Source organism: Pholis gunnellus (assembly GCF_910591455.1).
Source record: "Pholis gunnellus genome assembly, chromosome: 13".
In the NCBI taxonomy this organism is placed as follows: Eukaryota; Metazoa; Chordata; class Actinopteri; order Perciformes; family Pholidae; genus Pholis; species Pholis gunnellus.
In genome coordinates, this window is record NC_136540.1 from 6570857 (window position 1) to 6582955 (window position 12099).

Genomic DNA, 12099 nt, shown 5'->3' on the forward strand with positions numbered 1-12099 from the left:
TGCACCGTGTCATGCAATCTTTGCCTGCTCTGCTGCCTTTAAAAGATAATTCACTGCACTCCGATTCTCTTTATTTCTGACTGCAATATAGCAGCAATGCGGGTCGGCAACTGTTACAGTAAGATAGCTGCAAATCAATGTGATCATCAATGGCCGTTCTGCTGCTCAAAGTATGATCATAGTTGATTCATCCATGTTTTAATTGCTACTTGTTTTTTTTTATTGACTTTATTGTACCCAAGGAGAAACTCATTTGCCGTGGGAATGGAAACAAACACAAAACATTACATGAGAGTCACACTTAGCTTCAGAGACGTAGTCTACACATGATGACTACGTGTGGGACGTCCCTCCAAGGAGCTACACTACTTAGCGGTTTTATGAGGCTGCATTTACAGTAGGCGGAGCAGTGCTTTGAGCTAAATGCTAACGCCAGCATGCTAACATGCTCACCATAATGATGCTAACATGGTGAGGTTTGGCAGAACTAATGTTTACTTAGCTTAAAGCATGTTAGCATGCTCACATTTGCTGATCAGCGCTGAACACAAAGTACAGTTGAGGCTGATGTGAATGTCATTCATTTTGGGTGTTTTAGTCTGAAACCAAAGACTTGGACTTGATGATGGTGTACATGAAGCGTTAAGGGGTTACCGAAGGATATCAATGTCTGCCCCAACGTTTCATGACAATCCATCCCGTAGTTGTTTAGACACTCACCACCAAACCACCCGCGTCATCCTCGCGGTGCCTAGACGTCATGAGGACGCATCGTCTGGGAACCACGAATGTCTGTTCAACATTTTGTGTCAGTCCATCACATGGATGAGGAGATATTATCTCACTGGATAAGTGAAACATTTTACCTCCTGAGGACGTTAGATGAGGAGTTGGGGTAACTCACTAAAAGACATTATGTGTTCATCCTCAGGGCATCATGGAGATCTGTAAAAAAAACAACAGACAGATGGTCATCCCTTAAAAAAAGATGTAAAAATAATGGCACGGCACAAAAGTCTTTTGTCCTGTTTTACCGTGTTACATTTATCTCTGTCCACTATGACATGTTATAACCCTTTATAATACAGTATAATGCTGCTGAATCTTTTAAATCGCACATATATTCTCTGCATGCAGTTGATGCCGGTATCAGAAATGACTTGAATTCAGTCCGTTTGTCATTCTTTCTCTTGAACCACACATCACATTCAGATGAACGATTGAACAGCTCTGTGATCCACTCAGAGGTGCTGCCTCCGCTGACCTGAAAAATGAAACGTCAGATGAAAGCAACGTTTTAACCCTGAAGCCTTTGGCCTTGCACGTACAGTGCGTGTATGCCCAGAGACACAAGTAAAATAAATAAACTGACAACATCAGATGTATGGATGTGTACTCCAGAGTCCAGACACAGTTTGTTTTTCTTCATGCTCTTTATGATTTCATTAGTATTACATCGTCTCTTCTTGGCAGAGTGTCAGAGAGGACCGAAGACCTTCTGAACTCACTGCTGTATCACTTTGGCCTCCGCCTACTCACATCCACTCGTTTCTCAATACAGTTACACCGTTTCCATACTGTACGCTGAAATCTGCCCCCTTTATCATGTTTGTATGTCGCTCGTATTTGATTCAAGTACGATGCAAAGCGTGTGCAAAGTGCCTTTGTAGTGCTACAACAACACTTGAACGTGTAGCACATCTAGAATGCAGACATTTGTGAATAATTCATGGGGCTGTTTGGAAAAGATGTATCTATACAATCTAAGTATGTTTATGTTCTGTGTAAACAGTGTTTAGAGGGAACGCGAGCACGTTTCATTTTCAGTCCTTTTAGTATATCTGCTCTGTGCACATGTGGTCAAACAGCGTAGTTTGTGCCGAGCAGAATTAGAATGAGGACTTTCTTACCACGACTCAATTTCTTCCTCCCGCCCTCCCTCTCAAAGACACACACACACACACACACACAGATAGCATATATATGTGCTCATGGTCTCCGCATACACTGGGCTCCGTAAACTACCTGCAAAATCAGATTTTGATTCATTATTCCCTTTAAAAAACAACCAACAATCATATCTTGCATAAAGGAGATGGCACTTTTGTTATAACATTGGTAAATCAGCAGTATAAGAATGAGTCTACTGTCACACTTATTTGTCTAAGTTGTGTTTGGATGGTGTTATGTGTAATTGTGACAGTTACGGTAATGTTTTGCTCACACAAACACACACACACACACACACACACACACACACACAGGCTGCATTTAATGACATAAATTCCTTTTTGTGCTAATAAGTATAAATGTGATGAGAGCCTGCAGCCTCCGTGTTGTACGGCCCTTTTAGGTGTAATAAAAGTTCCAGGTGTGTCTGCCTCTGTGCGGCGATAAAATGCTCCCATTAGCTCCGAAAGTGTTTGTGATGAAGTTCTGAAAAGGCATGATTGCACAGAACAAAACCACCGCGGCAGCAGAGAGAGCGAGAGCGAGAGCGAGAGAGAGAGAGAGAGAGAGAGGGAGACGCTGGCGAACACTCGAGGCTGGGTTCGACGATTTGGTTTTGAGTGCAGCTGAGGCGGGCAGACCTGCAGCACACAGGCAGTAACAAGATGGCGGCGGTCTGCGGCAGAGAGTGTAGCAAAGCTCTGTCCAGGGAGAAAAGGGGAGACAGAAAACGTGCTCAGGGCACCTAGGTGCCAAGTATCACAGCGATTTGGAACCGGTCCCGTTTTCACCGGGCCGGGGCGGGCTGGGCGGCGCCAAGCACCCACAAGAGCACCTTTAGGTGAAGGGGGCGCGAGAACAATGGAATGGCTGGCTCCCAGACAGAGCTGCCGTACTGCAGTGATAAGGGAACAGGAAGGAGGGGGGGGGCACAGGAGGGAGACACACCTGCTGCTGCCGCTGGAGCAACAGCAGCGACTGTAACAAGCAGCAGCACTACAGAAAGAGAGAGAGAGAGAGAGAGAGAGAGAGAGAGAGAGAGAGAGAGAGAGCTGGATTCAAACGCGAGGCCAGCCTCTCAATCCGGCGTTCAGAGGGCATCTCAGGACTCTGAGCGAGCGTGAGTGAGATCACGTTCACACGGAAACGACAGACCAATGAGGACATGAAGCTGACAAAACCGCACTCACTAGCATATGCTCCGCACTCGGATAACAGATGTGTTTATTCATGCGTTTAGATGAGCACGAAAAATAGAAAATCAGCATGTTTAAGTGTTGAGGTTTGCTCCCTGTGAACGCGGTGGAAGTAAATCACTAATGGCTGCTTTGTGATTTACAGTACGACCTCTTCATTTTGTGCATTCACTTGTATGTTAACTACAGGACATGACAGCCAAAAGACTCTCGTATTAGTAATTCATTTTTTCCACCACTGCAGGACCAGCTGGGAGCACTACACCTGCCTGTACAGTGTGTGTATATATATATATATATATATATATATATATATATATATATATATATATATATAGAACATTCAACAAGCAAGTTGTCAGTGAGAAACACAGAAAGATCTACAGTCCTCTAAATGGTCGGCCATTTTACAAGTTGGAAAAGAATCGAGCAGAGGCTGGGGGGGCAAGGCTGCAGTGGGAGGTCTTAATAATGTGGCGTGTGCACACACACACACATGCACACACACACACACACACACACGCACACACACACGCACACACACAGTCATGGAAGTCCAATGTGAATGCTTGGAGTGAACCCATTGAAGTTAGCTGCTCTCATTACTTTTTTATTAGATTAGAGGATGACATTTGAAATCCGAACAGAAATCTACAAATATTGTGTTCTTGTTCTCTTCCTCTTCCTTACTGTCTTGTCTGCATTTACTTCTTTCTCTGCATGTTTGAGCTGAACGAGGCAAACACCGACACCGTGACCTACTGACGCAGACATGCCGCTTCAATTAGGAAACGCCACTGAATTGAGGCACATCACTACGTTCACATTTTTACGCAACAAATGTGTGTGACACGTGGGAGATGAGACGTGTTCAGATAATGAACTCCTGCAGACAATACAAGCTTTTTGTTGTTGTTTTTTTTATCTCAGAGTGATTGAAAGATGGCGTCACAAAAACACAGACGTCCACCCTGAAACCCCTACGGCTTAAACATCTCAATATTCAAGCGATCGTGTGGAGCCGGAGACGTCAGTGGCAAAGTATTTCCGACCATTGGCAGTGAACGATCAAGGGCTGCACACGATGTGGATTGTAGACTTAACGCAAATCAGGCATCCTACAGGAACCAACATCAGTCAGATTCTACTCCTCAGACTAGTTTGTGTGTGTTTGTTCAGCTCTGTTGCATATCGGCTTAGAGATGATTTAATATGGTTTACTATCAGTAATAAAAACTGTCTAACCTGCATTAAACCCTGCTGGAGTCATTGTGAGGCAACCTTTCTCACACAGTAAACTGAAACCAGGCTGGGGAGCAACACTCCCAAGAAGATATGAAGTGCGTGACAATGTGAATGAGGTTCATATTAACAGAAGTCCATGTTTGACCACATAGTAAAACGGAGTATTTAATGGATCTCTAAATCTCTAAATTCCTCTTCTAAAAAAAAGGCAGCTGTTTCTTCAAGCATTCAGCTGACACGGCTAAAAATTGCCTTCAAAATCAAAGCTGAAAATAGAAATCAGAGCTCAAAGCTACCTGTCTCTCAACCACATGATCGCTGCATCACTACCCAATCCCAACTAATGAAAGAATGAGGACAAAACATCAAACGGCATCGCGGCTCAAATGTTGCTGAAGCTCGCGGAAAAGACGGAGAGTGACTTCAGAGTGGCTGAAGAAAAAGAAGAAGGAGAGGAAGAAGAAGGAGAAGAAGAAGAAGGAGAAGAGGAAGGAGACGTGTAAAGGGTTACATTCTGGAGGTGTGGATAAAGGGAGGGGAGAGCTGGAAATGAAGCTGTTACTGTGATCACAGATCACCGAGCAATTATAGAAAGAGGCATTCGCCCCTGCAGACACATTTCAACACACTGAACGCTAGTTTTAGGAGAACTGTGAACACTGAGGCGACAGTCTTTCAGCATGACACCCTCGTCGTCAGCAGCTGTAGACTCAAAGTGGCCCCCGAGTACAGTACTGCATCAAGAAACCCCGGACCCGAATACCGTCTCTCCGGTTCTACCCTCCCGTAGCATCCATTAAAACACAGCGCACGCTATAACAGCCTTTTTACTGTAATGTTGCATCGCGCTACAGTCCCGCTTCCACCCATAGTCTTAACAACTTGGCACCCACGGGGGTGGCGCCCTTGCTGCAAACATACACAAGTGTCCTATAATTCTCACTCAACCCATGCAGTGAGTTTCCTGATTAACTATCTCCTATTCACACGTAACAAAGACACACAGGCGGGAGCAGCAGGTATAAAAAAAAGAAAGATGATCGTTTTCATGAGGTCAAACACAAGTGTACCGAGCTTTCAGTGTCACGCTCTCATCAGTACTTTGTGTCGCTCTCAAGATGAGGCGGGAGGAGCCCGTAGGAGACAGGAAGAGTCACAATGAATTAGTATCTTTTGTCTGTTATATCATAATATAATAAAGTACAGCGCTGAATATCATTATATTCAAAGGGTGATTTGCACTTTGCAGCCCAAGTATATTAGATATTATGCGCTAAAACCCTTGTCTGCTGCATATAAATGAATACACGTTTACTGGGACAGTGTCAGCGTATGACTGTGAGTCTATACAGTACAAGCAGGGCAGTGTCTCTACAGCTGGGTGAGGTACTTGTGCTGTTCGTCTAATGCTAGCATGTGTAACATTAGTCACCGTGGGTGTAACCTTAGTCATAACTTTGTCATTCATTCATTGTTTCCGGCCTATAAGAACGAGGATACTATAAATGTGACGGCGTTTCGACTGTATCACCGCATCTTGTCTGGACAATCCCTCCCTCCCAGTCACATGTCCTTCATACCCACATTCCTCTATCCACCCCCCCCCCCCCCCCTACCCTCCCCCCACCCCCACCTAACGCCCCACACACTGTGCCTGCCTCTGGGTCTAAACCCCTTCCATAACCTGAAATAAACCCAATGCTCTTCCTTTTCGTCCCCCCTCGATCTCTATTTTCGTTGTGTGGGTGGATCATATGAACCCTCCCTGTCACAAAGCGAAGCCGTCCCTTCTTCGCTGCGCTTTGTGTCTTTCCGCCATGTTAGTCTTTTTTTTTTTTTCGTCTTTTTTTTTTAGGTTACAGAGATGTGTGAGTGCCCCTCGCAGCTCCCAAGAACCCAACCCGTGCACATCACAGCAAAACGTCACAAGTTAGGGTCTCAGGGAATGAGAGAGGTACAGATTGCTTTTTTCCAATTGGCCTTTACTATGCGACATACATTAGATGGTCTGCTGCACGAGCGCCGAGACTCCAGCAGACAATGGCAGCTACCTCTCTCGCTGGCTTTGTGCTGTGCTGTTACCTAAGACTCAGTTTTGCCACTAAGTCCGGTCTGGTCTCGATAAGTCCGCACCCTCCCCCGCCCCCCCGCACATGCATTAGTTCATGCAAAACCTTTTTTATACTGTATAAGACAATAAGTATCGCAGTATTATGCGCACAAGTCGAATACAGACACATGCCGTCAATCACATCCGCACGCAATCGCACACTCTCCATACAGAAACTGACCACATATCTTCTTATTGCAAGTGAACACACACATGTGCTGTGCACACGTGCACTGTAGTCGCCACCGAACGGCCATACACACCCGTCTTGGGACATGATGTTCACAAGAACGGCTCTGCCTGAGCATATTTTGGCCTCCCTCTCGCTCTCGCAGCCTTTGCTCGGGCCAAATCGTGGCATGATAATCGATAGCACAACACATTTGATTCTTCACTTTAAGATGCCAAAAAATGCTGCACCATGCACATGCGCAGCGCTGCCAGCCAGACGACGGGGAGAGCAGCGGAGACAGAAAAAGGACTGCCAGATTAAATTTGCCCTCCGTCGCTTAAAATGAATGCCGAAGCTCCTTACAACTTATATTATATCCCATCTCCAGACATGGCAGGCTTGTCGGTCCTCTGAGACCGCACCTGTCAATCACACGGCTCTGGCTGTACGGAGGGGAAAGCCTATTCGTCAGGTGGACAGAATGAGATCTGACTGCCCGTGAGATGAAGAGGAGGAGGAATGGGAGGTCGGGAGGGTGATGAGACGAGATGCGAGGAAGGAGAGAAGGAAAGAGGAAAACTTACCCAGCTGACCGTGATGGCAGAGGCTGCCGCAGTCCTCTCTCTCTCTCTCTCTCTCTCTGTGTGTGTGTGTGTCTGCGCCGGTCAGCCCGGCAGAGGAACAGAGGAGGGGAGGATGTGGCCAGACAAAATGAAAAGAGAGAGATCTGTGAGAGAGAGAGAGAGAGAGAGAGAGAGAGAGAGAGAGAGAAAAGAAAGAAAGCTGGAGATTGAAGCAGAGGAAGAGATTTTAGTGCTGCTAGCTCAGGCTTTTGTTGAACGGATCATTCGGACTAGCACATGAGGCTGCTGTCTAGCCGTCTGCTGCTCAGACATGCAAGACTGTTCCATGTGCAGAGAGAGAGAGAGCGAGAGAGAGAGGGATGAAAGGGAGGGCAAGAGTAAGGTTAAAGGGTTAAAGTAGGTGAACAAGAAATATAGCAAGGATGGGTTCAAATTGAAAGTGATACACTTGATTGACACTGCAGTAAATCTTGAAACTATGGAGGAAAGAAGCCGCTAAGACAAAAAGCAGCAACAGAAACCGTAGAGAATAAAGCAAAAAGCTATTCTTTAAATGCCTTTACAAAATAGGTGTGCAAGAAGATGCATTGTAGCGGGCACCGGTAGTAAAAATGGCATGCACAAGGAAAAAAAAACGAGCAGATCAATGGGCCTGAACCGCTGCATGCTCACTGGTAGAAAAATGAGACGAGAAAGAAAGACAGGAAGGGACGAGTTGAACAACAGCAGAATGAATGCGAGATGAGTTAAGGTAAGATACAGAACTGACCACTTGGATAACAATGAAAGCCAATAAAAAGACAAAAAGCACCGCCCTCGGACAAACACGCAGGCCACATGCAATCCAATAAAGTACACGTGTGCCCACAATCTCAGCACTCTCTGAAGTTTTCCATATCAATCACAGTTTTACATCAGACCTTCAAAACGAAAAAAGCGAAAACAAAAAAAAAACGGAAGTTCTTGTTATAATCTGAATTTTGCTGTTATGATTAAAAGCTCTGAAAATAGGCTCAGACATAGACCGCCTGTATTGTGAATAATAGGAAAAAAGGTGTAACGCCTGTTGCTGTAGTCCCTCTATCCACTGCTACTCGCCCCTCTTTCTCCATGTGACACCACTACCCATCTTCCCCCTGTCTGTCTGTCTGTCTGTCTGTCTGTCTGTCTGTCTCTCTCTCTGTCTGTCTCCTGGCTCCATCTGTCTCACATTTTCTTCCTGTTCCTGCTCGGCGCTTTGGTCTCGCCGTATCACACCTCTCCGTCTGTGTCCTCTGTATTTTCTTTCCCTCCTCTGCCTTGCATGCTTCATGGATTGCAGGCTCGAGTCCCCAGGGCAGAGAGAGAGAGAGGCACTGTAGAGGCTCCGCTTACCCCTCTGTCTGCTAAATACAGCATCGAGAACAGCAGTAGCAGAGCGGGGAAAGAGAAATAAATGTCAACCATTCATTTCCTCCCACAGCTGAAATCACTTACACTCTAAAGGCCTGCTACATGCAGAGAAGGAGAGATAAGGAAAGGCAGAGAGGGAGGGAGAAAGTGGTAAAGGGAACAAGAGCACAGGAAGCAAGAAAGCAGAGGAGAGAAGGAAAGAAAGAAAGAAAGAAGGCATACGATAGGCAATCACATTTATATCTTACAATGTCTCTTTTCAAGCTCCTTTTCATTAAAGAAAAGAAAAGAAATCCTTCTCCGGTCGGCAAGTCCGGTATTCTGTTCCTGTCTCTGTCTCCCTCTGTGTCTGTGAGAGTGACTGGGGATTACAGCGTGCGTTTCATGGAGAAAAAGGAGGGTGGGAACAAGATCGGAAGAGAAAAGGGGGGAGTAAGAGAGGAGAAAACGCAGTTCAGGGAGCGGTAAAGGAAATGTAACTGGAAGCCCGGTGGTGTGGTCGTCTCATACTTTACCAGCGTTAGCTGCTGTAAAGCAGCAGAAAAGGCTCGTGAAAAAAAGGACGAGAGACAAGATGGTAGGAGAGCAGGACCGATGGGGAGAAGAGGGAATCACCAGAGCAGGGTTCCTTTGACGGACAACACACAATGGGCTGAGATCAGTGACAGCAGAAAAAATGGCCTGTGTGGTCCCACACGATCACCCTCTCTCCCTCCACCGGCTTCTTTGAGAGTGCATTCTCTTTCACTTCAAGATCGATTAAAAAAAAATCCTCATTTACAATTTTTTCTTTCTTTTTGATTTGATCATCAAGCGATTGTCCTTTCTTTCTCTATTCCAGCTGATTTTTTTGGTTGTTGTTTTTTTTAAAGCGAATGCATCTCTCTGGGCCACAGACATCACATGCCGTGTCCTCTCAACACATCACATGCACTTCCTTGCAGTGAAGGGTCCGTTCACGTCGTCGCCGTTTGACAAAGTGTCTTTCTTTACTTTCACTTCCTCTCAGGCGACCCTGACGCTTCGAGTCGACCGCACGCCGAACTAACATTAGAACAGCTAAACGGGACTATTTATAGACGTTTTCAGTGAAGGCAAAAAACCTACACTTAGATTCCACAAGGAGGGCGTGGTGTGTGTGTGTGTGTGTGTGTGTGTGTGTGTGGGGGGGGGGGGGGCACTCGGGAGAGCTCCTGTACAGTATGCCTCCTGCTGCATACTGTAACACCCCATGGCCATAACAACACATTCCCCACAGACAGGGATGCAAATGAATAAACACTTTGCTCGTCGAGGAAAAAAAGAGCAGAGTAAGCCGGGTAATTATGCACCGAGAGAGAAAATAACGACGCGCTAGAGTCTTGCTGTATCTACTGTAGCTGACTGCTCGCTGCCGAAGCTGCCCCGTACTAAGGGCCCCTGCTGCATTCTGGCCCACAGAGCTCCTCACTCCACCTCCATCGAACTCGGTGGCCTTGGGACAGAGAGCGAAGGGGTTTAAGTGGAAACAGTCTTTCATCATCACGCCACTCCGTGCTCTACACATCTGCACACAGCAGCACACCGCACTACGGGGATACCATCCCTCCCTCACAGGACGGCATCCACTGACGGCTTTTATTCCTCAGATTAGTTCAGACCAAACACTGCTTAAAGGCACGAACTTTTATGGACGTTTATAGCAGGAATATTTGATGAACAGTGGAAGAAATCCTGCAGCAGTGTTATAATGTACAGCAATTATATATATATATATATATATATAAAAAATAGTATTTTTAACTGCCATTGCTAAAAAAATCACATGGTTTGTCAAGATAGCCATTTTACTTTGCCAAATAAATAAATAATGAATAAATGAAGCAATAAATTTGATTATTTCACGTCGTTATCGGGGACCGAGATGAACTCAGGGCTCGGTGGTTTTCTTGGTTTGAAGCAGTGAAAGTTGTTACTGGCTGTGTTGAGCACAGCATTTTCTTTACCACACAGAGGAAACATATCGTTTTGGTGAAGTGAAACTGAACTTTGTACATTATTGGCTGCCAAGACCGTGTTCTTCCCCCTGCGGCTGTATGGTGTTTCCCTTCAGTGGCATCTCTTTCACCAGAGCGGCACACAGACCTCGCTGCAGCAGCATGTTGGTGCCCCCCCCCCCCCCCCCCCCCCCCCCCCTTATCCCCTGCATCATGATTGTTTTTAGAGGCGATTTTTGCCATGTTCATGCTAGTTTGTGCAAGACATATTTTACATATCTTCCTACGCCCTATAAAAAAATGTGAAACATTGTGGGAAGAAATATTATTACAAAAGCTACAAAACCACCTCATACAAAGTATTTACAATCAACAGGAACAACTCAGCGCCCAGTCTGATACCACACAAAGGTTGGAGTTTAGTAAAATAGTCCATCCGGGTGCAGAGCGTGTGGTGTTTCCTCAGGGAAAGCTAGGAGGCTGTACAGTTATCTCCTGTGGTGTCACTCTGAACTATACAACCTACTACCTCAACCTGCGGAACACTGGAGGAAACCGCTGCTTTGTGGGGCGAAACGGATCAAATCCCATCACGCTGAATGTAAAGTTACAGTTTATTGTGACAGCGCACTATGTCATGACAAAGGCAGTTATTACGACATCTGGAAATTTCGAAAAAAAATTGAAGAAACAGTCGTCGAAATTGTTTCTTGCGAATCCATTGATAACATACCGGACAAATGCATTTTTGTAAAAAACATCCCGTAATATTGCTGTTTATTGGTTTGTAGCACTTACCCATTTGCCTAATTCAGGAATGTTTGCAATGTCGTGTCATTTTCTCATATGGTCCAGCCCTCCTACTTTTGGGTGGGGTCACAGTGTGAGTATGGGACACGTGGGGTACGTTTGGTAGAGAGCCTCCTGTTCCTGTGACAGGGTCAGTGGTGTTAACGTCAGGGCACACAGGCAAGGAGAGCTTGGTGTTATAAATTACTTGCTGTACAGCCAAGGCTGTAATTAAGTCTGACAAATTCCAATCTTTATGATTAGCCGGTCAAAAGCTGCTTTGATGATAATAGTTCGTTTTTTTCTTACAGACAGAGGGCAGGTGTAGTGTTTGCCATGAAGACACATACCTATAGACACGAGCTTGCGCAGCCAGTCACCACAAGTTCGGATCTACGGGTTTGTGGCAGCTGACGTTACCCCTTCAAAGAACAGATAAGAAAGACGAAACCCACGAAAACGTAGAAACAGCAAAGACATTTTACAGTCTGATCCTGTAAACTCCACTCATTCAACATAGCAACCCACTCAGTGGGCGTTCAAGCAACAGAAACACGATGAACAACACAGCGCCTATCACAACCCAGGGTTGATGTCTTCCACTCTATGTTGCATATTTACGAGTTTAGTCTTTTTAACTTTTACCACATTTAAGGAATACATCCTTGTCTTAAGAGTGAAATCA

General features: G+C 45.5%; 1 long non-coding RNA gene across 1 annotated transcript in view; it reads right to left on the bottom strand.

The window, feature by feature from the left end:
• Positions 1 to 309: 309 nt before the first annotated feature.
• The window catches only part of LOC306705383, a 46159-nt gene continuing 34369 nt past the window's right edge, over positions 310 to 12099 (bottom strand). The window contains exon 4 of the long non-coding RNA XR_013767338.1: positions 310 to 945. This is a non-coding gene — a long non-coding RNA (uncharacterized lncRNA). The remainder of the gene's footprint in view (positions 946 to 12099) is intronic.